A 22,984-nucleotide genomic window follows, 5' to 3' on the forward strand; every position below is an offset into this window, starting at 1 on the left:
CTGCAAGCCGGGTCTGTAGGCTAGGCATATTAAAATATTTAAAATAAGTCATTGTATATTAGGTTAAAACGATGGAATGAAAACACTCCGGATTAGGAGAGTTTCAAAGTAATTCAACTGAACTGTAAAGCAAAATACATATAAAAACACAATTGTATTCTAAAATGTTTTACTCTTAGGTTTATCATATAACATTTTATTACCTAAAACTGCTAACACATGTAGGTTTTATATTTAAAATGCTAGTTTCTATTTAGTTTGAAATGTGGAGCTGAATGATTTTGCAAAATTAAATTGGGAATGAGTTATATTTTAGGTTCCCTGGAAAATTGTCTGTAGTTAGATGGCTGATATTGTTCCTTCTTATTTAGTTTAATTGAAAAAAAATTTGCATTGAAGAATTAAACACACTCTAAAATTTCAATAAATATTCCATGACTACTTTATTTATCTAGATATCAGCTTACTAACAATATCAGCCGTCCAAGTTAAACAAAAAGTAAAACATCCAGAAGTGAAAAATACAGCCAAATGTTGTAAATGGCTAGTATACAGACCCTGCTATAAAATGCTATTATAAAATCCAGCTGCCCTCACTCAGAGCCTACTGATCCTTATGTATCACATAATCTTTCCCTTGTTCCTTCCTCTGAAGAGAATAGGAGCTATAAACAGGAACAGTTTGGGAGAAAGCAAAGCCTGGCATCAAAAGAGATATAGAACAAAATGCGGACACACAACCTTGTTACCACAGGGCATGGTGACCAAGGCATTCCTTTCTTCATTCAGTTATTCACTCCTTCATCAAAGATTCTCTAATCATCTGTTATAGTACCAGTCTCTCTTCTAGGTATAGGCTTTAGAAAAGCAGGTAGGAGAGATTCAGAGAAAAATAGGATATAAACATTTCTCTGTCAGGTTGCTCACAATAAGGTTGACATATTTGTGTTCACAATAATTAATGTCATCCAGAAAAGTGATGTTACAGTTCTATGTACTTTAGAGTCACAGATGGTTTACTTTAATTTTATTATACCCCCATACTCACACTCTGGACTGCTTTGCAAGTTTCTAATTGCTTCCTCTCCCTACCTTTTTTTGGATTTCCTCTCTTCTTCCCTGTATCTCCTTAATACTCTTAAATAATATCATTTATATAACATAATCACAGTGCCCACTTACTCACTAGAGACCCACAGAGGTCTGTCATCCGATTCAACCTATTTTAGCAGGTATATAGGTTAGCTTTTGTTGTGTAACAAACCACCCTCAAATTTTGTAGAATTTTTTTTAAACATGTGTTATTTCTCACAATTCTCTGTTTCTCTGTATTTGTTGGGTGGTTTTTCTGGCCATGGCTGGCTTGGCTCAGGTTGAATAACCTAGGATAGCCTCACTCACATATCTGGGGCCTTAGCCGGGATGACTGGATTGACTGAGACTTCTCTCTATGTGGCCTCTCATCTTCCAATAGGTTTTCTTAACCTTTTAAACACGATAATCTCAGGGTTTCAAAGAGAACAAGAAGGAAAACCCCAACATACAAGTACTTTTCATGCCTCTGATTTGTTTCAAAGCAAGTTGCATGTCTAAAACTCATATTCAATATCCATGTGGAACAACAGTCTTCATATCTTGATGGGAGAAGCTGTGTAGTCATATTACAAAGGAGTGTGATCAAGGGAGGGGAATACTTTCAGGTCATGCTTGGCAATGGTCTACCATGCCTGGAGAAGGAGCAGTAAATATATCCCCTGAGAAGGGCCACACTTCATCTTCAGGGAGAAGCCATTGGTCTGAACTAGTCATATACCTGCTCCTCCTTCTACCCCTGCCCCCAACTGAGGCTGCATGCAAAGGAGGATGGTAAGTAAATAAAGCCCTGTATGCAATTATGTATTACATTTGTCTCACATGACAGAGTTCTGTCTCACTTATTTTCCCTTAACAAAATCCACTGAGGCCTTTCAGAGTTAGCTATATTCAAAGACACCATGAATTTCCATCTTCAACCCTTATGTGACTGAAGGCTGATCTCATAGGTGGTGTTTGGGGGATGGTTTTATGAAGTACTTTAAGGTTTCAGAAGCAAGATGATGTCTAGCTGCTGATCATTTATAGTCTCAACATTACATGTTGCATTTCACATAAGGATTCTTATCCTTTATGGCCTAGCTCAGAAGCTTTCTCCAGGAGGCCTTTCCACCCTTTTCTCTCCTGGGCAGGGGTCATCTCTCCTGGTTCTAAATTCCTGTAAAATATTTTTTTGCTTATGTTGAATAGTCTACCTACTCTGCTGGATTTGAGTTTGTTAGGATAGAGTCTGTGTCTTATCCACTATTGAATTCTACATAGTATCTAGCTTAGCAGGGACACAGTGAAATAATAAATCATCCCTTGATAAAGATAAAAGAGGCTATATTTAACCCTAATGTCCTAGTTTATTCCCTTTCTATTATATTTTTTAATGTTCCATTTAATTGTTTTCTATCCCTGAGTCACCAACACTTAAGGCCACTGTCATGTATGGATTCCTCTGTTAATTCCTTCATTGAGAAAAGTCAGAAGAGGGACACATTCATTCATTCTATACAATTCTATATTGAGCACCCACTATGTGTCCCATATATTTATGTGACAGAAACACAGCAGAAAACAAAATATATAAGTCACTACTCTGGTAGAGGAAAACACAAACAAGATATATAAAGGATCAGAGATCAAATTGTTGGTGTGTGTTACGTAGAAACATCTAGGAGGTAAGAAGAAAGATCCTGGTGGTGGTGAGATGCCATTTTGCTCTGAGTGGCCAGGAAAAGCATCTTAGATATGGTGACATTTAGGCAGTAAGCCATGCCGATATTTAGGGAAGAATGGTCTAAACTGAGGTAATGGTATCCGCAAAGGCCCTGAGGCAGAATTGCAAGTGGCCTCTATGAGGTACAGGAGGAAGTCCGTGTGGCTAGAGTCAAGTGAGCATGGGAAAGGAATAGGAGATGAATGCAGAGAGATATAAGGCTAGATTATATAAGGTCTTATACAGCGTATTGTATAGATTGGCTTGTATTCCAAGGGAGATGAGGAGCCCTGTGAAGAAAGGATAAAGAACCAAAGATATAGAGAATTATATGGGTTTGAAGAAAGAGACAGAGGAGAGGGAAATGTATGATCTTTTTTGTCCCTCTCCTCCAACATTAAATGAATTTCTCACCTTGTTCCACCCTGTGAAAAATCTGCTTCCAAGATTGACTCTGTGTTTGCTAATCATCAGTATCTATGACATGTATAGAAATAACTTCTTCCACAGGAAATAGATAAATAGATCAAAGATAAATAGACTATACAGCATTTGCTGGTAATTCTTGCCATTTTACCAGATATAATCCTTTAAAAAACATGTTCCATATTTATGTAGTGCTTTATTATAATTTAGGTTCTCAAAAGGATTCGTTGTTAAACCAGGTCTAGAGCTCTGCTTAAGTTGTTTCAATAAAACCCAACTCATTATATGTTATAAATGAAAAAGCAGTTATTTAAGTTACAATGGCCTTGATGTTACGGGACTATAAATGGGAGGATGCTGAAGGGAGGGGAGAACATTCACTTTCAGCATGATAAAACATGCTGCATGAAGATATGTTATTTTTACAAACTCATTTTCTGCAAAGAAAACCGTCAAAAAAACAAGGAACTTTCTGTGTAAGTGTGCTAGGAATATTTTTTAAAAATTTGTTACAAAAGTAACATATTGTAATAAATGTAAACAATTTAGAAATTTTTAGCATTTTTAAAATGTAATTATAGTCAGTTTCTAATGGCATTATTTTAACCAGGGCAAACCAGCCTTGTTATGAACACATTTGTTTATTTTCAAGATAAGTTGATTAGAGCCAACTTATTGGTTTCATGTGACTAATACTGGGCTGTGGTGTGCATTGTTTAGTCAAAGAAAAAATTGAATTATCATTTTTACTTTCTGTGGCCTTTAGTAAATAAAGCCTGATTTACTAAATAAAGCCTGACTTACTAAGTTCTTTTTAGCATAGTATAGTTCTCATACTAGAATTCATAGGAAATCTAGAAACCCGCTTAGGGGCCCTCTTTTATAATAAATTGATATGCTTGAGTACATGCTTATTTATTACTGCATTATAGAACAGCTTTCTGAGGTTCTTCTTTCTCAGGAAAGTAAATAAACATTACAGAGGATATATTTGTTACTCTGTGTGACCCGGTAAACAGTTCTGCTGGAGAAAATTTTGAAAATACATGATCAACAAATGCATGCTTTGGGGCCATAAACAAAATAAGCAAAAAAGATGTTTTAGATCCTAGAAAAGCTTGATGGAACATTCTACTGTCTGGTAAACTAAAGACCAGAGTAAATATGGCTCCAGGTAGCAAGTGAACAGCCAGAACAGGGTCAATGCCAGTGTTTACTTGCAGGGGTTAGAATGCTGTACAGCAGTGAAAATAGTGTCCATGTCTGTTGTGAAATAGAACAATGCCATAAATGTGTAGGCATCATCTCTTTTATCTTGGGAGCCTCCTGCAAAGTGACATTATAGGCATGTCTGTTTTCAGATGGAGAAACTCCTTGAAATATAGTTTGTGAGATTCTCTTTCGGCTTCATAGTTATTCGTTGATACAGGTCTTAAAATTGGTTCTTTTCACATGGAATGCACTTTGCCATTAAAAGGAATTCATGTGTCTCATGAAAATGTAAGATATCTTGTGTAAATGTGTGTGTTGGTGGGTATTTGAAATTAGCCTGGAGTTTAGGAGTTTTAGGGTTTTTTCCATCTACTTTTAAATTCTTGGACATAGATGCCTATAATTAGGTAGTTTATCAACAATCAAATAGGCTAAAATATAATTAACACATTTGGGATATATCTCCACCCATAAACCTACATACTTCTTTGTAAAAGTTTTGCCAAAGTTTGTATTTATCATATGAGGAGGTGGTTATGGGTATAGTGGAAGAGACAGATTTAGGTTTGGAAGGTGATAATTAGGGAAGGCTCTCTGGCTTCTGGTTTTGCTTCAGTGTTTACATCTATTTCTTCAGACCTAAAGCCTTTTGTCTCAGGACCAGTGTTTTATTCCATGAGGCCAAGAGAGAAAATGCTAGTTGTGTGGCCAATTACTTAAGCTTAAGAATGTGACATAATATTCTGCAGAGAACTAAGAATGTATCTTGAGGTACTACATCTAGGTTCAAACATAACCACAACATACAGTGGGATTCACAGTATTTTAAGATCATGCCAGTGAGGTCATTCTGAGTCATGACCTCATGGATAGAGGATTCTAATCAACTGCTGAAGTCTACAGAGAACTAAACGAAGGAAAGAGACCTGAGATCTGGTAGGAGGGAATTTTGAAGAGCCATCAGTATCTTTATATAGACTTTCCGTCCCCTAGGATCTGTATGGTCAAATAACCAGAAAGATTTCCATGGTCACCTTCCTGGACACCTGGCTGTGAGCCAAACAACTTCTTCAATCTCTTGCCAGGTCTCTAATCTGTGGGTCAAAGAATACCATATTTATGCGTGATCTTTTGAGATAGTGGATGCTCTGTGAATTTCAGGTAGTGGTTTTTTTTGTTTGTTTTTTCCTCACCAGGGAGCATCATACTTTTTCAGCATGTTTGTTAACAGTGAACATTTTATTTAAAAAAAAATCATGACAATAAATTCACGCATTGCCAAGTAACAGGTGTCTGCTATCTGTTTCTGTCAGATAAACTTTATACCTTTTCTGGAATATATGAGTTAGAAAACCTGAGGTATCAGACCCAGCTGACTCAAGCACTGACATACCAGGCATTTCTCTGTTTAATCATCACTCAACTCATGGATGAAAGTATTAGGAAACAGAAGGGATTATGAAGATAACTAAAGTTATTATTGGTACTTGAACTGAATTTGTCTTAAAATATCGGTTTACTTTGATATATGCTACAAAGACCTTAATCATGTTTCTGTCTGATTCTTTTGTGAAATGAAAGTACCAATACAGAATGAACTGTTTTGATAAGCTCCCTCACAATTTTAAAGTATAAAGTTAATCTCTAAGAACTAATAAGCAATGATTCCATTTTCCTGATTTTATTTTTATGAGCCACAGTTTTATATCCCACTGCTTATCTGATTTGAAAATGGTTGTAATATTTGGAGAAAGTTAATATTGAGTCATGCCAAAACCTTAATAAACTTAGTCTTGAACTAATATTTCAGGCTCATGAGGGATTTCTGTATGCTAAGATAGATTTTAATATTACAGAAATGCAATAGTGACCTTTCCATAAAACCTTAATAAAATTACTTTGTGATATAAACTGCAGAAGAGATGGGAACTTTCTTGAAAGAGAGTATGCATGATTTATCTGCATTTCATGGCTTAATCTTATATCTCATTTCTTCTGATCGCTTATGTTTTTCTTTCCCTTAAGGCAAACAACAGTAATTTCCATATTTTTAAACTAAAGAACAGACACAATTTTTCAAAGGCATGTTTTCGCTCTGCACCAGTGAGATTGGGTTTTGGACTGGCAGTTCAAGGATGTGGTTCTGTTGCAGTTCCACCAGCAGGATTGTGGCTCCTTGCCCAGCTCACCTAAGGTTTCTTGGCCTCTGTTCCCACTCTATTACAGGAAGAGCTCAGATTAAGTCTGAAATCCCTAGGATTGTCTTTTATCAACTGTTGCTTAAATGTTATAACTTTCATATTCTTCAACATTCTGGTATTTTGTTGATATGGTTCTTAAAATTGTGGCACAGAAATGTACAAAATACTCTAAGCAATGTTAGGATCTGAAAGTTCATTAATATTGTTATAGCGCTTGATCAGTGACCTTCCTAACACTGTGTTAAGGTTTCAACAAGTACCTCTTCACCATTAGCCTGTTAAGGTTGGAGTTCACCAAAAGTTCAGATGTTTTTCACATAAAAAGGCCTTTTTCTTTTGTCCTGTAGTTGTTGTTTTTGTTTTTGTTTTTTTTTTAACTTCTACGATCTTTGCATTGCTCACTTTTACATCGATCTTGATAATATGGCTCATTCTTCAAAGCAGTCCTTTTGTAGCAGTGAGTCCAGCTCAGGACATATTTGGACATCTGCAATACTGGAGGGAGCACTGGTGGAGATATCTTAGGAGGCTGCTGAAAACCAGGGAGTGGAGTTTTGGAAGGGTGAGGAGAAGAGCAATACCATAGGATTGCCCTGGGAGGGAGAATACTGAGAGCCAAAAAGGATAAAGGACAGAGGAGTTGCAGGGATGGCCACATGTGGAAAGAGGATCAGGCTGAAGGTGGGAGTTACATTCTAGAAAGGTTAAGAAAGATCAGGACCAACATAAGAACATTGAGCTTGAAGACCAAAAGATTCAGCTACTACTCAAAAAGGCATATTTTGAACAGAATATATATGCTAGATTCCATACTTTAAGACATTTACAGTGAGTTGACAGTTAGGAAATAAGGGTATCCAGCAAAGTCTTTTCTCCTTTTTTCACAAAAATGGGTCATGGGAAGGTGTAACATAGATAGCCAAAATATACCTTGATTATAAGCTTTCTTCTCTGAAAAACTTCAGAGCACAATAATTAATTTAGTGACAGTAGCTATTTTGTCCACAAAACTCAATTTAACTTATTATTCGTGCAATTGTCACACTTGAATCTTATCTCTTTTCCTGTTTTACCTTGGGGGTTGGTTTCAAATAGGGCAGAATAGAAATCAAAATATATATGCAATGGCTTAATCATACTTGTGATTTCACCAGTATTAAATATAGGCAGCAACATTGATTTTATTAAAATAATCCCTACAAAAATTCCCAAAATAGCATTGTAGACCAATTAATGGCATGGCCTAAGTGGCTAGATTGTGATGTTTTTATAAAACTAAGTTTTTTTTGTTTTGTTTTGTTTTGTTTTTTTTGAGACGGAGTCTCGCTCTGTTGCCCAGGCTGGAGTGCAGTGGCCAGATCTCAGCTCACTGCAAACTCCGCCTCCCGGGTTCACACCATTCTCCTGCCTCAGCCTCCCGAGTAGCTGGGACTATGGGCGCCCACCACCACGCCCGGCTAGTTTTTTGTATTTTTTAGTAGAGACGGGGTTTCACCGTGTTAGCCAGGATGGTCTCGATCTCCTGACCTCGTGATCCGTCCGTCTCGGCCTCCCAAAGTGCTGGGATTACAGGCTTGAGCCACCGCGCCTGGCCAAAACTAAGTTTTCTCAATCATATTTGGAACACTCTACAAACAAAGCCAGGATTTAAAGACACAGTGATCTATCTAAAGTGAATAATGATTTTATAAGGGAATTTAAAAAAGAAACTTGAAATTTTTAGGTTTTTTTTTTTTTTGATAATATAAAATATTTACTGATGTTGATGCTGAGGTTACCAGGATCTCTGTCCTCAGGTCATTTCAAAGTGGGAAATTGGATACTGATAGTAATGTGGGCATGTCTTTTATTGAAGCAATCCTTATTTTTGATTTAACTACCCCTTATTAAAGCAGCTTAAATACAGTCCCAGGAAAGGATGAGTTCCCCTCATTTTGGTTGGAGGCCATATCTTTAGAGTGTTTTTTACTTAAAATTAAGGAACTTTCGTCATGAGAACCAAGATCAGACAATGAGGGTGTTCGGTCAAAAGGTTTGTTAAATTCTATTAATAGTTCTACCATAATTGAGGGATTCTAAGCTTTCTGAGCTTTACTTTCCACGTTTTTCCAGTTGTGTTAAGATTTCTAACTTCAAGAGAATATGTAAAAATAGTTGGTAAATGGTGAAACAGTAAATGGATGCTGGGTGCCTTTATTGTGAGAGCTTCTAGAAGTGTGTCATGTCAGTGGTAAATAGCCCCTAGCATAAGCTTTTAGAGCAGAGTGGTGACTTTCATTTCTCATTACTGCAGAAAGTTCAGCATCTCTTGCCTAATGAGAATGTCATCCTCCTGGTCTCCAGGTCAGGCCATTGAGTTCTTTCTGATGTGTCTTTGAAACTTGCTGGGAGTCTTGTAGCATTTTAGAATATGCTGGATCAAACTTTATCCCTTCAGAAAAAAACAAGCAAACAACAACAACAACAAAACAACTTGATTGCAGACACAAGGACCAAAGCAATTTTGTAACTGTTTGTTAGTACTGACACTTGGGAAAAGCAAGGATTTGTCTAACAAGGGGCAGGGAATTTAGTTAAAGAAGCTCCATTTTCTCTCTCTTTCCCTGCCTGTGGATATGGTTTGAATTAGAAGGTAAAGAAATTTGCTAAAATAAAACACCATGTGAACTCTTGGGAATTGCTTCACATCCAACTCTCTGACCTTTGATATCCTTCTTATTGCCTCTGGGCCTTGTTAGAGTGAGGGATGTTTTTCAGTTTCTATATAAGCAATGGCAGCAAACATGTTTTAAAATAATCCAATAGAAGCACCCATCTTATGAAAGGGACAATTATTTGAAGACTGTTGACCTTACAAGAATTGGGCAAGGATTTGGCATCTTGAAAGTGTGCTTTGATACTGAAGAGTTGTTCTAGAAATGCCACTATGTCATTACTCTGTCAGTTACTCTTTAATACACAATAGTAATGCATTGTTTTAAATATTACTTGGCCCATCTGAATGTGGCATTCATTTTTTCATTTTTGGAAATATATTTCAGGAAGGATATATATGGTTCTTAAATAACATTTATATGTCACAGGAGCTCAAATAATGTTTAATCAAACTAATGTTTTTTTGGCATCACAGAGATCAAACTTTACTCTTTAATACACAATAGTAATGCATTGTTTTAAATATTACTTGGCCCATCTGAATGTGGCATTCATTTTTTCATTTTTGGAAATATATTTCAGGAAGGATATATATGGTTCTTAAATAACATTTATATGTCACAGGAGCTCAAATAATGTTTAATCAAACTAATGTTTTTTTGGCATCACAGAGATCAAACTAATATAAGCTAAGAAAGCATCAGATAAATTACTGTTTCAGCCTCTGTATTTTACAGACAAGGATACTAAGGCTCAAAGGGTTAAGGGTCTTCCTCAAGATCACACACCTAGTTGGGACAGAGCTGGGGCTGGAATGCAGGTCTTTCATCTCCAATTGCCCTTCTGTTTCCATTCCAGCATGCTATATAGCTCATATTAATTTAATATTAATTGTGGAAACAGTGTAATATATAATCAAATGCAGACTCATTTTAAAGATGGTCAAATTACTTATAAAACCATAAACTTTGTATCTTTCTAATTCACTTTTCCAATGTCACGTTAGATTTATTTCAAGTTGTGTGAATGTTATTGCTGGTATTTCTGATGTGAATGAAATAGACTCAATTCCAACTCCACTCTCCCTGCTGGTCTATCAGACAAAGCCAAAGACAGCATCTAATATTTACAGCTAGTTTTAATGTGCAGCCTCACTTACATAAACCAATTTGCACAGTAGATTTCCCATTATTTGAAGTAGTAGTTAATTAATAATGTCAAACCTGAGGAGGAGGGGTCTGAAAAGGTAACACTTTTAACATAAGCTAACTGAGATTAAGGATTTTGTTTCCTTTTCCTTTCAGACTGGATGTATTTTTTGTGCATAAAAAAGACAAAGAGGAAGAAAGGTTTAGAGATTTTGAAAATAATGTGCATGTATAAAAAAATTAAATCAACCTCCCCAAACCTCGAATTCCATGTAATTTTTCTTCTAACTATCTTTATTTTATTAGTTCCATCTCTGTACTTACTTTAAGCTTTTGGACTTTAGGTGGAACAATTTTGGACACATAAGGAGATAAATGACCTTGTGTGAGATTTGAGATTTATGTAGGTGACATTTTTTTGACTAAAGGTTCCTTTCAGGTCATGGGGCAGTACCCCTGTGTGTATGAACATATGAAGACTGTTGATTTCTGATATCCTTAAGCTTGAAAACTTGAGGAGGAATGTTTTATTTTCTCCTTCTATGGTCTGGGCTCAGTTCTAATATGCATGGTCTTAGGCTTTATCCTCTTCTTATGACTCCTGTATAATAATAGCAAAGACCTATTTATAAAGTAGCTTGGAGAATTTTTAAATACAAGGAATTTTGATTAAATTGAAGAGCTCGTTGTGTGTGTGTTTATTTTAATCAGAAAATAGTTTTAAAATAAGGGATGCCTTGAGTCCTTGAATTTGTGCCTGCTGCTTTCCAGAGCACTTTGCCAATTTTTGTGAAGTCTGATTTTACAATCCTCAGGCTTACTCCATACTCACGCCTGAGGCAACCTTCAGAGAGCTTATTCAAGCGAAGATAAAATAAAAATCTTCCTTTGAAATAGTCCAATAATTAAGGCAAAATCAGGCTTCTAAAAAGAGCTTTCCCTCTTGACATATATGATTCATGTTGGCGATGTTTTGCCTAATAATTGTGGCAGGCAGTTCAAGGGCAAATGAAGGGCAAAGTACAGAGGACTGGACATAAGAGACAGGAGGACCTTATGAGCTGCCCAGAGGTGTCCTCTAAAGAGACAGTTTCTAGGGATAAGAACACCACACACCTCAAGAGGACATGTCCAGGGTCAAGCCCCACCAGTGAGGACCTAGGTGCCAATCTGAATAGCCCTTACTAAGGGACAGTGGTCAGAGGGTCTAAGGAGATCAGAGGTTCAGGCCGTAGAGGTGTGGTTGGGATGTTTATTCTAGAAATTATTTATAGGCACAACTGAGGCTCTCAAACTTAGTAAAGAATGGAAACTCGTTCTACAGGCCTGATTTTAGCCTGCAGCAGGCAGGCAGCAGGGTGTGAGTTGAGAACAAAACATTGTGAACAGCATTTCAAGATACTGGAGAGAGAAGCAGGTATACGCAGAAATGGTACTAAAGTGTGCATTTGGGCTGAGCGCAGTGGCTCACTCCTGTAATCTCAGCAGTTTGGGAGGCCAAGGCAGGCAGATCACCTGAGGCCAGGAGTTTGAGACAAGCCTGACCAACATGGCGAAACCCTGTCTCTACTAAAAACTCAAAAATTAGCCGGGTGTGGTGGTGCACACCTGTAATCCTAGCTACTCAGGAGGCTGAGGCAGGAGAATCACTTGAACCCGGGAAGCAGAGGTTGCAGTGAGCCCAGATCATGCCACTGCACTCCACCCTGGGTGACAGAGTGAGACTCAAGAAAGAAAGAAAAAGAGAGAGAGAGAGAGACAGAGAGAGAGAGAGAGACACAGACAGAAATAAGGAAATAAAGGAAAGAATGGAATGGAACAGAATGGAAAGGAAAGAGGAAAGGGAAAGAAGAAGGAAGGAAGAAAGGAAGGAAGGAGGGAGGGAGGGAAGGAAGAAAGGAAGGGAAAGAAGGAAGGAAGGAAAGAAGTCACTGCACTCTAGCCTGGGTGACAGAGAGAGACTCTGTGAGAAAGAGATAAAGAGAGGAAGGAAGGAAGGAGGAAGGAAGGAAGGAAGGAAGGAAGGAAGGAAGGAAGGAAGGAAGGAAGTGGGGGAGGGAAGGAAGGAAAGAAGTCACTGCACTCCAGCCTGGGTGACAGAGAGAGACTCTGTGAGAAAGAGATAAAGAGAGGAAGGAAGGAAGGAAGGAAGGAAGGAAGGAAGGAAGGAAGGAAGGAAGGAAGGAAGGAAGGAAGGAAGGAAGGAAGGAAGGAAGGAAGAGAGGGAGGGAGGGAGGGAGGGAGGGAGAGAGGGAGGGAGGAAGGAAGGGCAGAAAGGAAAGATAAAGTGTGTATTTGTATAAGAGAAGAGTCCATTGTCCTTTCTGCCTTGATTTGTTTTGGGGATTGGTTGGGAGCTCCTCCACATAGTAAGATATTCATACATTCATTCTTTCATTCATTCATTGTTTACTGCTGTATACTGGACACTATAGTAGCAAAAAAGGCCCCAACCTTCACAGAAGTCATCATATAGTGACGATACAGATAAACAAATAGCTGTTTACCATGTAGGGTGGTGAGTTTTTCAAAGAGGGGAAGTACGAGGTGCTTAAGTGAAAATACAGAGTGGTGCCTGATCCAGTTTCTCTAAATAATAACCAGTAAGTTTAGGGGAGTAAATAACCAGTAAGTTAGTAAATGAGAAGAAAAGAGAAATGTGCAAAATGCTCAGTACTGGGGGCAAGGAATCAATTCCGATGAATCCAGAGAGGAGAATGTAAAGGGAAAGGCGGTGAGGCAAGATGCTGCTTTCCAGTACAGCGGAGAGCACATTTCTTCTGGAATCCTTGTGTTTTAACATAATCTTTCTCTTCAGGTCATTTGTCAGTTGCAGTTCCTTAAACTTAAAGGAATTTGCTGGGTGACTCTTACCCAATTTTTTTTTTCTGAGTTCTTAGGAGAAATATTAGCATTCATAGCTTGTAGTTAACACGGAGCATAACGGTTTGGGCCAAAAGAGGTAACTGCTTGAAGTTATTTAAGTGGCTGCGAAGTCTGCATTGCGGATTAAAGGGATGTTGTGTTGGCTGAGTGTTTGGTTATGACTCAGTCACCCTTTATTTACTTTCCTCAAGTTGCTTGTCATTCTTAACTGGTTTCTTCTTACTTAACTCTTAAGGATGAGGCTTGAAAAAAAAATGGTTGAGAAAATTATTCATTTACTTCAAGCCCTCAGTATCTACTCTTGGTCTTGGATGGAAAGCAAGTACTGGCCTTCAGAATCTCCATAAGCTCAGTTTCCCATGGACTTCCTGAGAAAAGTATGCATTCTAGACAAATGGGCTGTCTTTCTTACTTACCCAAGCTTTAGTTCCAAATACTTAGCCAGCCTCTTTTTCCTGGTAAATTGGGCTGGGCTGGATAAACATTTAAAGACCATTTTCCTCTTCCTCCTTTTTTCCTTTTTTGCTGGAGACTTGATCTAAGGCTGTTTTCTCAAACTTTAGCTTACATTGGAATCACCTGGCTAGCTGGATACCCCATGGTTTCCTGGACCCCACCCACAGAGTTTCTGATTTAGGTCTGGATGGGGCTTGAGATTTTGCATTTCTAAGAAGTCCCAGGTGATGTTTGCTGTCAGGGTACCATACTTTAAGAACCAATAATCTAAGGCAAATCCAGGGACCTAAAGATTCTCTAGTCTTTCCCCTATGCTCCCAGCTTGAGTTCCCATCTTGGCTAAACAGAAATAACTCAAAGAGTATTCCTGCAAAAAAGAAACTTAAGCTGAGGAAGAGGTCAACCTAAGCCTCCAATCTCATGGTCCCCACTCTGGAACCCCAGGACTTTTTAAAGACAGGGGTCCTCTGTGACCAGGGAGCCCTGGGTTAAGAACACCTTGAAAGATCCAGGAGAGACCAGTATGGAATAATAATCTGTGACCTCTACCTGAAACTGTACTTATTTTGTGCATGTTGCCCTTTTGTTTTCTATTTTCCCAGACCTTCTCAGAACTACTACTGTTAGAGCAAAAAGGGCTGAATTATCCCTGAAAATTGTTGCATATGGCTACCACCTCCTACTAAGGGAGAAGTTGTTGCTTTTCTGCATGGTAAAGTATAGACATCTACCATGTATTCTGTTAGTTCTGTCCTTGAAAACAGTGACAAGTTCTACTTCTGAGAGAGGGAAAAAAACCCTTAGAGTCTTTCATTTACAAGTATCCCAGGATGGCCTAATCTTCTTATTTCTCAGAACTTTTATATTCTTTAGGGCTGATGATGTTAACTCTGTTTATGTTAAATTCTCAGTAGCAATAAAATACCCTTTGCTCTTTACTGCCCCTTAGTAAGAACAGAAGTACTTTATTTCAGAGGCATAAAAGATAAGAAAGAAGATGATTTTTACTCTGGAGCATATTTATGATATGTCAAAACCAAATTCTATTAAAATGGATTTATTATTTATGAAAGAGAGAAACCCGGTTAGATTATACATTCCTTTCCTCAGGCTTCTGTATCCTCCCACCACAAACACTATATATATATATGTTTTTTTTTTTTCTCTAAAGGTTGATATATCTTGCATGCTATCAAAAAAATTTCTTTCTAGCAGTCACTTCTATAATTCACTACTATAAAAATGATTAATATGTATGTACACATGTTCTCACTCATAAGTGGGAGCCAAGCTATGAAGATGCAAAGGGATAACAATAATATGGTGGACTTTGGGGACTCAAGGGAAAGGGTGAGAGTGGGGTGAGGGATAAAAGATTATACATTGGGTACAGTGTATGCTGCTTGGGTGATGGGTGTACAAAATCTCAGTAATCACCACTAAAGAACTTATTCCTGTAACCAAACACCACCTGTTCTCCAGAAACCTATTGAAATTTTAAAAAGATTAATATACAAACTATCTTCTGTTTCTGAAAGATCAAAATATTGTTAAGCCAGGGGTGGACTTACTACGCACTTAAGAACATGACCCCTCAGAGGACATCACGTGTAGATAGGTTCCACTTCTGCCACTGAGCCCTTCTGTACCATTATTGCTCCCTAGCTTGAGCCTGTCCTGCACCAATCTAAAGGTGAATGGCAAGGGATTATCAGGCTGGAAAACCTCAGTCATGGACAACTATGTACTTTTAATACAATTTCATCTCCCTGATGTGTTCTAGAGGATTTTGAAGGACTGGCATAGGAACTCAGATGTCATTTCCAAGGGAATTGCAACAGGCAAACAACCCACATCCAAGCAATCTTTTGAAACAACTCAGTTCTTCTCTTAGGAAGCTGTTGTACTTCCTTCATTGTATTCTAATTTCTTTGAAAACTGATTATTGCAGATTGAATTAAATTGCCAGGGCTCAGAACACAATACCTGAAAACATGGCACCTTGACATACTGAGTATTTTGAGCTAAAGGAAATTGAGAAAACTGCAGAAGCTGGAAGGTCAATCTCTGACCTTCTTTCCTGAGACAACTTCATGTGACAGGTATCCCACTTTATACCTGGAGGAAAGAAATGATAACACAAAGATGCCAGGAAGAATCTAAAGAGACTTCTTAGTTCCCCCCAGTTCATGACCATTATATCATAACCACTTTTGTCTAATCATGCTTCTATATGACTATCCATTCTTTATCAAAACTAAACATAAAACTATACAGTTATCTCTGTTTCTGTCTTTGTTTCTGAAGGCTCCTTTGTCACGTAAAACTTACATTAAATAAATTTGTATGTCTGTCTTGTTAATCTGTCTTTTGTTGTAGAGGGTCTCAGCCATGAACTTTGTGATGAATGAGGAAAGATACTACTTTTTCTTCCCTAGAATATATTGACAGTTATTCATTATATTTAAATTAAGCTGAATATCTAAATACTCCAGGCAACTAAGCATATTTTAGACATGTTTTGTAAAATCCGGATAGATTGAAACCTATAACGTGATCACAAACGTCACCTAATACATTTATAAACCTGGATCTCTACCCCAGGTAACTAAGCATATTTTAGACATGTTTTGTAAAATCTCGATATAATGGAACCTGTAGCATGATAACAAATGTCACCTAATAAATGTATAAAGGCAATACACTTTAATGTTTTTATTCATTAATAAAATATTTAAAGTGTATTCATCTATTTTTAATTATTAAATTTTAAGGAAGTTATACTTGCCCCTCAATTATGCTTAATATTAAAGTATGAGAGACAGGGACAAATAGTGAATGCTTGCTTTCTGTTTGTATTTTATTCCTATGCAATTTGTGTTGTTTTTTAATATACTCCAGGAAATTGTTTTTAATCATGTGATGCTTTACAATAGATAAATCATAGCAAAGGCCATAGATTTATTATAGCCCAGAATTCATTAAAGACTAATTCCAGTACCATCACAATCCGTTTTTCCCCAAATATAAGTATTGCAGAGGTTTCAGTTAACATTCATTTCAGTCAGTATATTAAGTAACTCCTTACTAGGTAATGAATAAGGATCAGTCATAACTGGGATGTGTGAAGGCTCCCATTGTACACTGAAGGTTTTAAATTCTGAAAGGGAAGGACAGCGTTTTACAGCTTTATGTATTTATCTCTTCCTGTTATTTGTTCTTGCCAAGATTTCTGCTAGAAAACATAGACATTAAGACTAATTTATATGAAAAGAAACAAGTTTTAAAATTGTATCCTCCATTTGCTTTAGAAACTATTTTTTCTGGAATATAAAAATTATAGTCACTATGAATATTTTAAAATACAGGAAAGTATTAAAGAAAAGAAAATTACCTAAAATTGCATCAGCTAGATGAAACTACTGTTTGTTTTGATGTGTCTTGCTAGTCTTTCCCGTTATAAAATAGTGTGCATTTATAAGCAATATGTATATAATATATAACATAAAAATTTGGATCAGACTCTCGTGCAATTTTATAGCCTGTGGTTGTTTATTTTCTTAACTGTATGTTGAGAGCATTTGTGTTTGCTTCACAAGAGTTGTATTTTTAGAAACTCTCCTAAATTTGCTATTGTTAAGCAAATAACTATTCCTTTAAAGTATTATTTTTAATGGGTACAGTATTTAAGTACTAGAGTGTATTTAATCAATTGCTTAGTGGTGTTTACATAAGACCAGTATTTTTCTACCATAAACAGCACAACAGTGTTCTTGTACATAGATTTTGTACACATGTACATAGGATACATCCTACTGGTAGAATTACTGGATAAAAGAGTATGGATATTTCAAGGCTATAGAAATGTATTACAAAATTCTTTTTCACCAGATAGACAAGAATGCCTTCACCCCATCCCTCAACAGCATTGCATATTATCATAATTTTCATCCTGTACTCTTTGTATATTTTTGAAAAGGTTATTTAATGGCTTAATAAAAATGGAGGTATTTTTGCAAATGGGGAAAGTTATCACTAATGATACAATATATTAATGTCAAATTAGATTCTTACTTGAGGTAAAGCCATTTATTTAAAAGCCCTGGATGATCTGATGACAGCTTGTTGATCTGTTTTTAGAAATATAAGGATATCTTATTTGAAGATTGAAGAGCAAGGCACTGAAATACTCGTGATAGATTCAGCTAATTTACTTTTGGTCAGTGGAAATTTATCTCAACTCTCTATGTTCTGGAAAACAACCTTGGTTGTGCCATCATGAGGTCATTTAAGGTCATGGGTTATTTGGTTTAATGGGATTTGTATGGTTGGATGGGGAAGGGATTAATTTGTTCTGGAAAATTTTTTTGTCGTAAGGTTGAAGTTAAAAGTTACACTTGATAAAATTTATAACTGAGTCATGGTGCATTTATTCACTTGAAAGCTATATATTATCAGGTAGAAGCAAATGCTTTTTCAGATGAATTCATTTTTTCACAAATAGGAATAAAAAGTGAAGAATACCTTGTTTGGCTTCTGGGGAGCTGCAGGATTTGAAGTTTGTATTTATTGCTAAGATGCAAATTTGTTACAAGACATTTGGAACCTGGGGTAAAGTATGCAGAAGTAATGTCATTAGTCCTCAAAGGGGCTTTGAAACAGAAGGACAAGAATGATCTGAATTCATTTCTAGATGAAGTTTATTCTGTACTTTTCTTTCTGTCTTCCTCTGATGATTCAGTTGAACATACATATGTTGAATGACCATTCCCTTCAAATCAGAGCAGTCTCTACTGCATTCCAAATTTATTTGTCAACTTTTTAGTTCTTTTAAGAAAGATGTTCAGCTTCAGGGGGCCCAATATATGCATTTTCTGGGCTACTATAAAAAATTAGCACAAACTAGTGGCTGAAAGTAACAGAAATTTATGCTGTCACAGCTCTGGAGGCCAGAAGTCTGACATCAAGATATTTTCAGGGGCACATTTCCTCCAGGCTGTGGGGAAGAACCCATTCCTGGCCTATTTCACCTTCTGGTGGCTGCCAACTCTTCTGAACTGTGGCTACATCACTCCAATCTCTGCCTCCGTAGTCACATTGCCTCCTCCTCTTCTGCTTGTGTCAAAACTTCCCCTGCTTCCCTTTTATAAGGACATTTAGGGTCCACTTGGATGATGCAGAATAATCTCCCCGTCTCAAGATCTTTCACTTAGTCTCATATGCTAAGTCCCTTTTTGCCCTGTAAGGTAATATTCATGAGTTGCAGCAATTAGGAGGTAGGTATCTTTTGGAGGCCATTTATTCAGCCTACCATACCCAGGTACCTTAGATATACCTGGTTTTACATACTGCCCTCTGTTCACTCTATACCAGAACATGAGGCACATGTCCAGAGACAAAAAATTCCTTGTGGAAGTATTGACCTAAACTGGTCTAGGGTGGGGGTGGTGGTGAGGGAGGGTGAGCAGTGCTGACTCTACAGTTGATCCAACACATCTGAGATAGGTGGTCTGGTAATTCCTGAAGACCACCTTATAGGTGTAGCAAGGAAGACAAGACAGCAGGTTTAAAGACTCAGGACAGAGTAGGCTAAGAAAACCAAACAGGCTAAGAAAACTAAATCTCTTCCTTGGTTCACTCCAACCAAATGGATGGAAGGCCATCTTTGTGGGTAATACACATGTCCTACTTCAATATTTGGCCCCTCGACAACCCACCTCAGCCCCCTTGTGTTCCTCCTAACTCTGCCAGTTTCTCATTGTCGTCTTTAGAAGGAGTTTTTGCCACTCGTTCTGGAACAAGACCTTCTAGGACTCCCCTTCTTTCTTGTCCCCAGCTTCCAAAGTCTCTGCAGTCCAGAGAGTTTTTCCTCTGCCCCAGTGCAATAGCTAATCCGATCCAGTTGCACGAGGATTTAGAAACAATGCAACTATTTAAAAGCTTTCTGGCTTCCTTCCAGTAACTGCTCAATGTGTTTACACTGCAAGAGGTTTCGGGCTGTCTATTCTTTGACAATGTAAATTCTCTTTCACTTCCCGTGTTCCTCAAGGAGAAGGTGGATCCTTTCCTGTGGGCACTGGATGGTGAGGCGATGCCATTCTAGGAGGTGGAGGAGACAATTAAACCTTGAAATATCTTGAAAATGAGGCCTTGGAAGGCAAGCTAGAGAATTTGAGAAGAGGAACATTTGGCATGGTACAATCAAAGCCTTTTTTTTTTTTTTTTTTTTTTTAACCAGTTGGCTGTGGGTGGGGATTTGAGAGAATTGCAATAACAATGTAGTTATAAGGTGGCCAGTTCCTCCCCTCTTTTAAAAAGAAATAACTGTCCCTTTAATATTCTCTGCAGTCACTGGGACTATAATGTGTACCTTCATTTGTTCCCATTTTAAAATCAATTATCTGGATCAAACTGTTGTCAAACACGATTGGCTGGGTCAACATTTTCTAGTCTGTAGGTCATCATTGTGCCATGTATGTAAAATAAGCCAGCTAGTGTCCCTGATGCCAGGCCCTGGGAAGTTTTCCACAGATAGCACAAAGAACAGCCTCGACCACAGCCACTAGTTTAAAATTGAGAACATTCAGGATACTCCAGCATCATTTTGCCAGAGTACTACTTACCTTGTTCTGAACCCCAGTGCTCTGAAGGAATAAACAATGAAATGAACTTTCACCTCCACTGCAGAAGAGATTAAGGTCAAAATTACCCTCCTCCTTCCATCAGCCTCCTTCACCCTCAAAGTTCTTCATGTAATGAGACTATTGTGATGAAATTAGTACCCAAGGTAGAGATGAATATTTTACTAGTTAAGAATAGTAGTGAAACATCATACACGGGGTACTTATGTTGATGCTGGGAGGACCAGAGTTAAACCAATGAAAGATGATGCAAACCGTAAACAGCTTTTGTTTGTTTGTTTGTTTTTATTTTTGATATAAACTTTTTGTATCCATAAGCCTCTTGTTGATTTAAAATGAAACCAAAGGGACAAATTAAAAGGGATGGTTGTCAGGAGTGAGACAATCGTAGAACACATACAATCCTGCAGAAAGAGATGTTTTGCCTACCATTCTTCACAGCCTGGCAAACTGGGGTGGCCACCATGTTGTTTTTTAATCTATTTTTCAAGCTAGCACTTAGCTCTCTGTAGTTGGTTATTAAGAGGGGGGGTCTGTGGGTCTATTTTTCTCTGCAGATCTGTTTTATAGCATAGAAGGCATGGATGCACATCATCTACCTTGGAAGCTTGTTTCTAAGCTCCTTGGGTAGAAGCTGTGTGGTTATGTGTGTACATACATGCTGTATTCACCAAGCTATGCAAAAGGTTTCAAAGTCAAACTTATTTCTTCTGTGTAACTGATAGAAGGCTTTGTATCCTTTGATTATCATCTCCACGTTCCCCTTACCCTCAGCCTTTGGTCACCACAGTTCTACTCTCTGCTTTTATGAGTTCAACTGTTATATATTCCACATGTAAGTGAGCACATGTATGTTTGTCTTTCTGTATCTGGCTTATTTCACTTAGTATAATGTTCTCCTGTTCCATCCATGTTGTCACAAATGACAGAATTTCTTCCCTTTTTTAAGGCTGAATTCACTGTGTATAATACACCACATTTTCTCTATGCATTCATTTGTTGTTGCATACTTGGGCTGATTCCATAACTTGGATATTGTGAGTAATGCTGCATTGAACATGGGAGTGCAGATATCTCTTTGACCTACTGATTTCAAATCTTTCCAGTAAATACCCAGAAATGGGATTGCTGGATCATTTAGTTCCTCAAAAAACTAAAATTCCATTTTTAGTTTTACGTTTAAGCCAAATGTATTTTAACTTTGAAATATATATACTTTATTTAGCTTTTAAAATATTCTGATTAAAGTTATACACAGTATTCTCTTAGAATGCTCACATTCGCCTTCTTTAATTATATCCCACTTTTCATTGTAAATGTTGTGAGTTTGTGCTGCAGCCACCTCCTCCTCCTCATCCTCCCTTCTGCCCCCACCTAAATCTCCCTCTCTCTATGTCTCTCACTCTTGCTCTCAGTACTTGCCAAATATATATCCAACAGAAAACAATTAACTTTTGCTTTTACTCATCATTGTTTTACTAATTTTTTGGGGGGGGGAGGGTACATATTACATATCTAGGTTTTGGTTTGTAATGCTCTCATCGTTTCTTTCTAAAATGTTTATAATTTCTGCTTAACTCAAGAATGATTTAGGGGTGTATGTATGTGTGTGTGTGTGTGGGTATGAATGTTTAATTTCCATGTATATAGATGTTGTACACTCTCTGTCATTAATTTATACATTTCCTTGTTGTTGTCAATGAGCATGACCACCATATTTTCTGCCTGTTGAAAAATGCTGAAATTTCCTCTAGGGCCTAATCGTGATCAGATTTTGAGATTGTCACATGTGTGTGGGTAGCCAGGGTGCAAAGGAGGGAAAGAAAAAAAATAATATACTTAGAGAGAGAATAAATATATTAAGAGAGAGAATAAAGCTCATTAAGTACTGTTATTTAAATTATGTTACCTTGAGTTATTTAAGTTGTTTGTACTAAATTATTAAGTATGATATTCAGATCTTCAAGATTCTTACTTCTTTGTCTTCTTCTTCTGTTAATTTCTGAGAATCATTGTCTCCTGTTTGTGACTTTGCTAATTTCTCCTTGTACTTTGTCAATTTTCAAATGTTTTGATGCTGTGTGGTGACATGCTTAAATATTAATGGCAGTTAATATGATGTATTATTACTGTCTCTGCTTTTTCTCTTGAAGTCTGTTTTGTCTCATATTATTGTTATACCTGTCTTCTTTTTTTCTTAGCATGTGCCCATGGTATCTTCTTTCATCCCTGCATTTTCAAATTTCTTAGATAGTTTTCAAAATATTTCTGTAAACAACCATAATTTTACCTAATCTGAAAACCTCTTTTATAAGTGAATTTAACCAATTCTTATTTACTGTGCTTAGTGATGTGTCATTTTATTTTGTGTTTTCTACTTATAATATGTTCCTGTCTTCTCTCCATTCTTTATCTGCTTACTTTCTAAAAGAGGCTCAAGTTTCTTTTGCTATTTCTCCCCTGCTAATCATTTGGAAGTTATATTTTTTTAATTTTAATTTTCTATAGGATAACTCTTAAATTCATAGCACCCATATTTAAACTCCAATTTTCCTACTAATG

The 22,984-nt window shown here is 37.1% G+C and overlaps 1 protein-coding gene across 16 annotated transcripts in view; it reads left to right on the forward strand.

Moving 5' to 3' along the window:
• Positions 1–22,984, forward strand: part of LOC105481530 (phospholipase C beta 4) — a 408,983-nt gene that overhangs the window by 210,523 nt on the left and 175,476 nt on the right. The window lies entirely within an intron of this gene.

Source organism: Macaca nemestrina, chromosome 15 (assembly GCF_043159975.1).
Source record: "Macaca nemestrina isolate mMacNem1 chromosome 15, mMacNem.hap1, whole genome shotgun sequence".
Classification (NCBI taxonomy): Eukaryota; Metazoa; Chordata; class Mammalia; order Primates; family Cercopithecidae; genus Macaca; species Macaca nemestrina.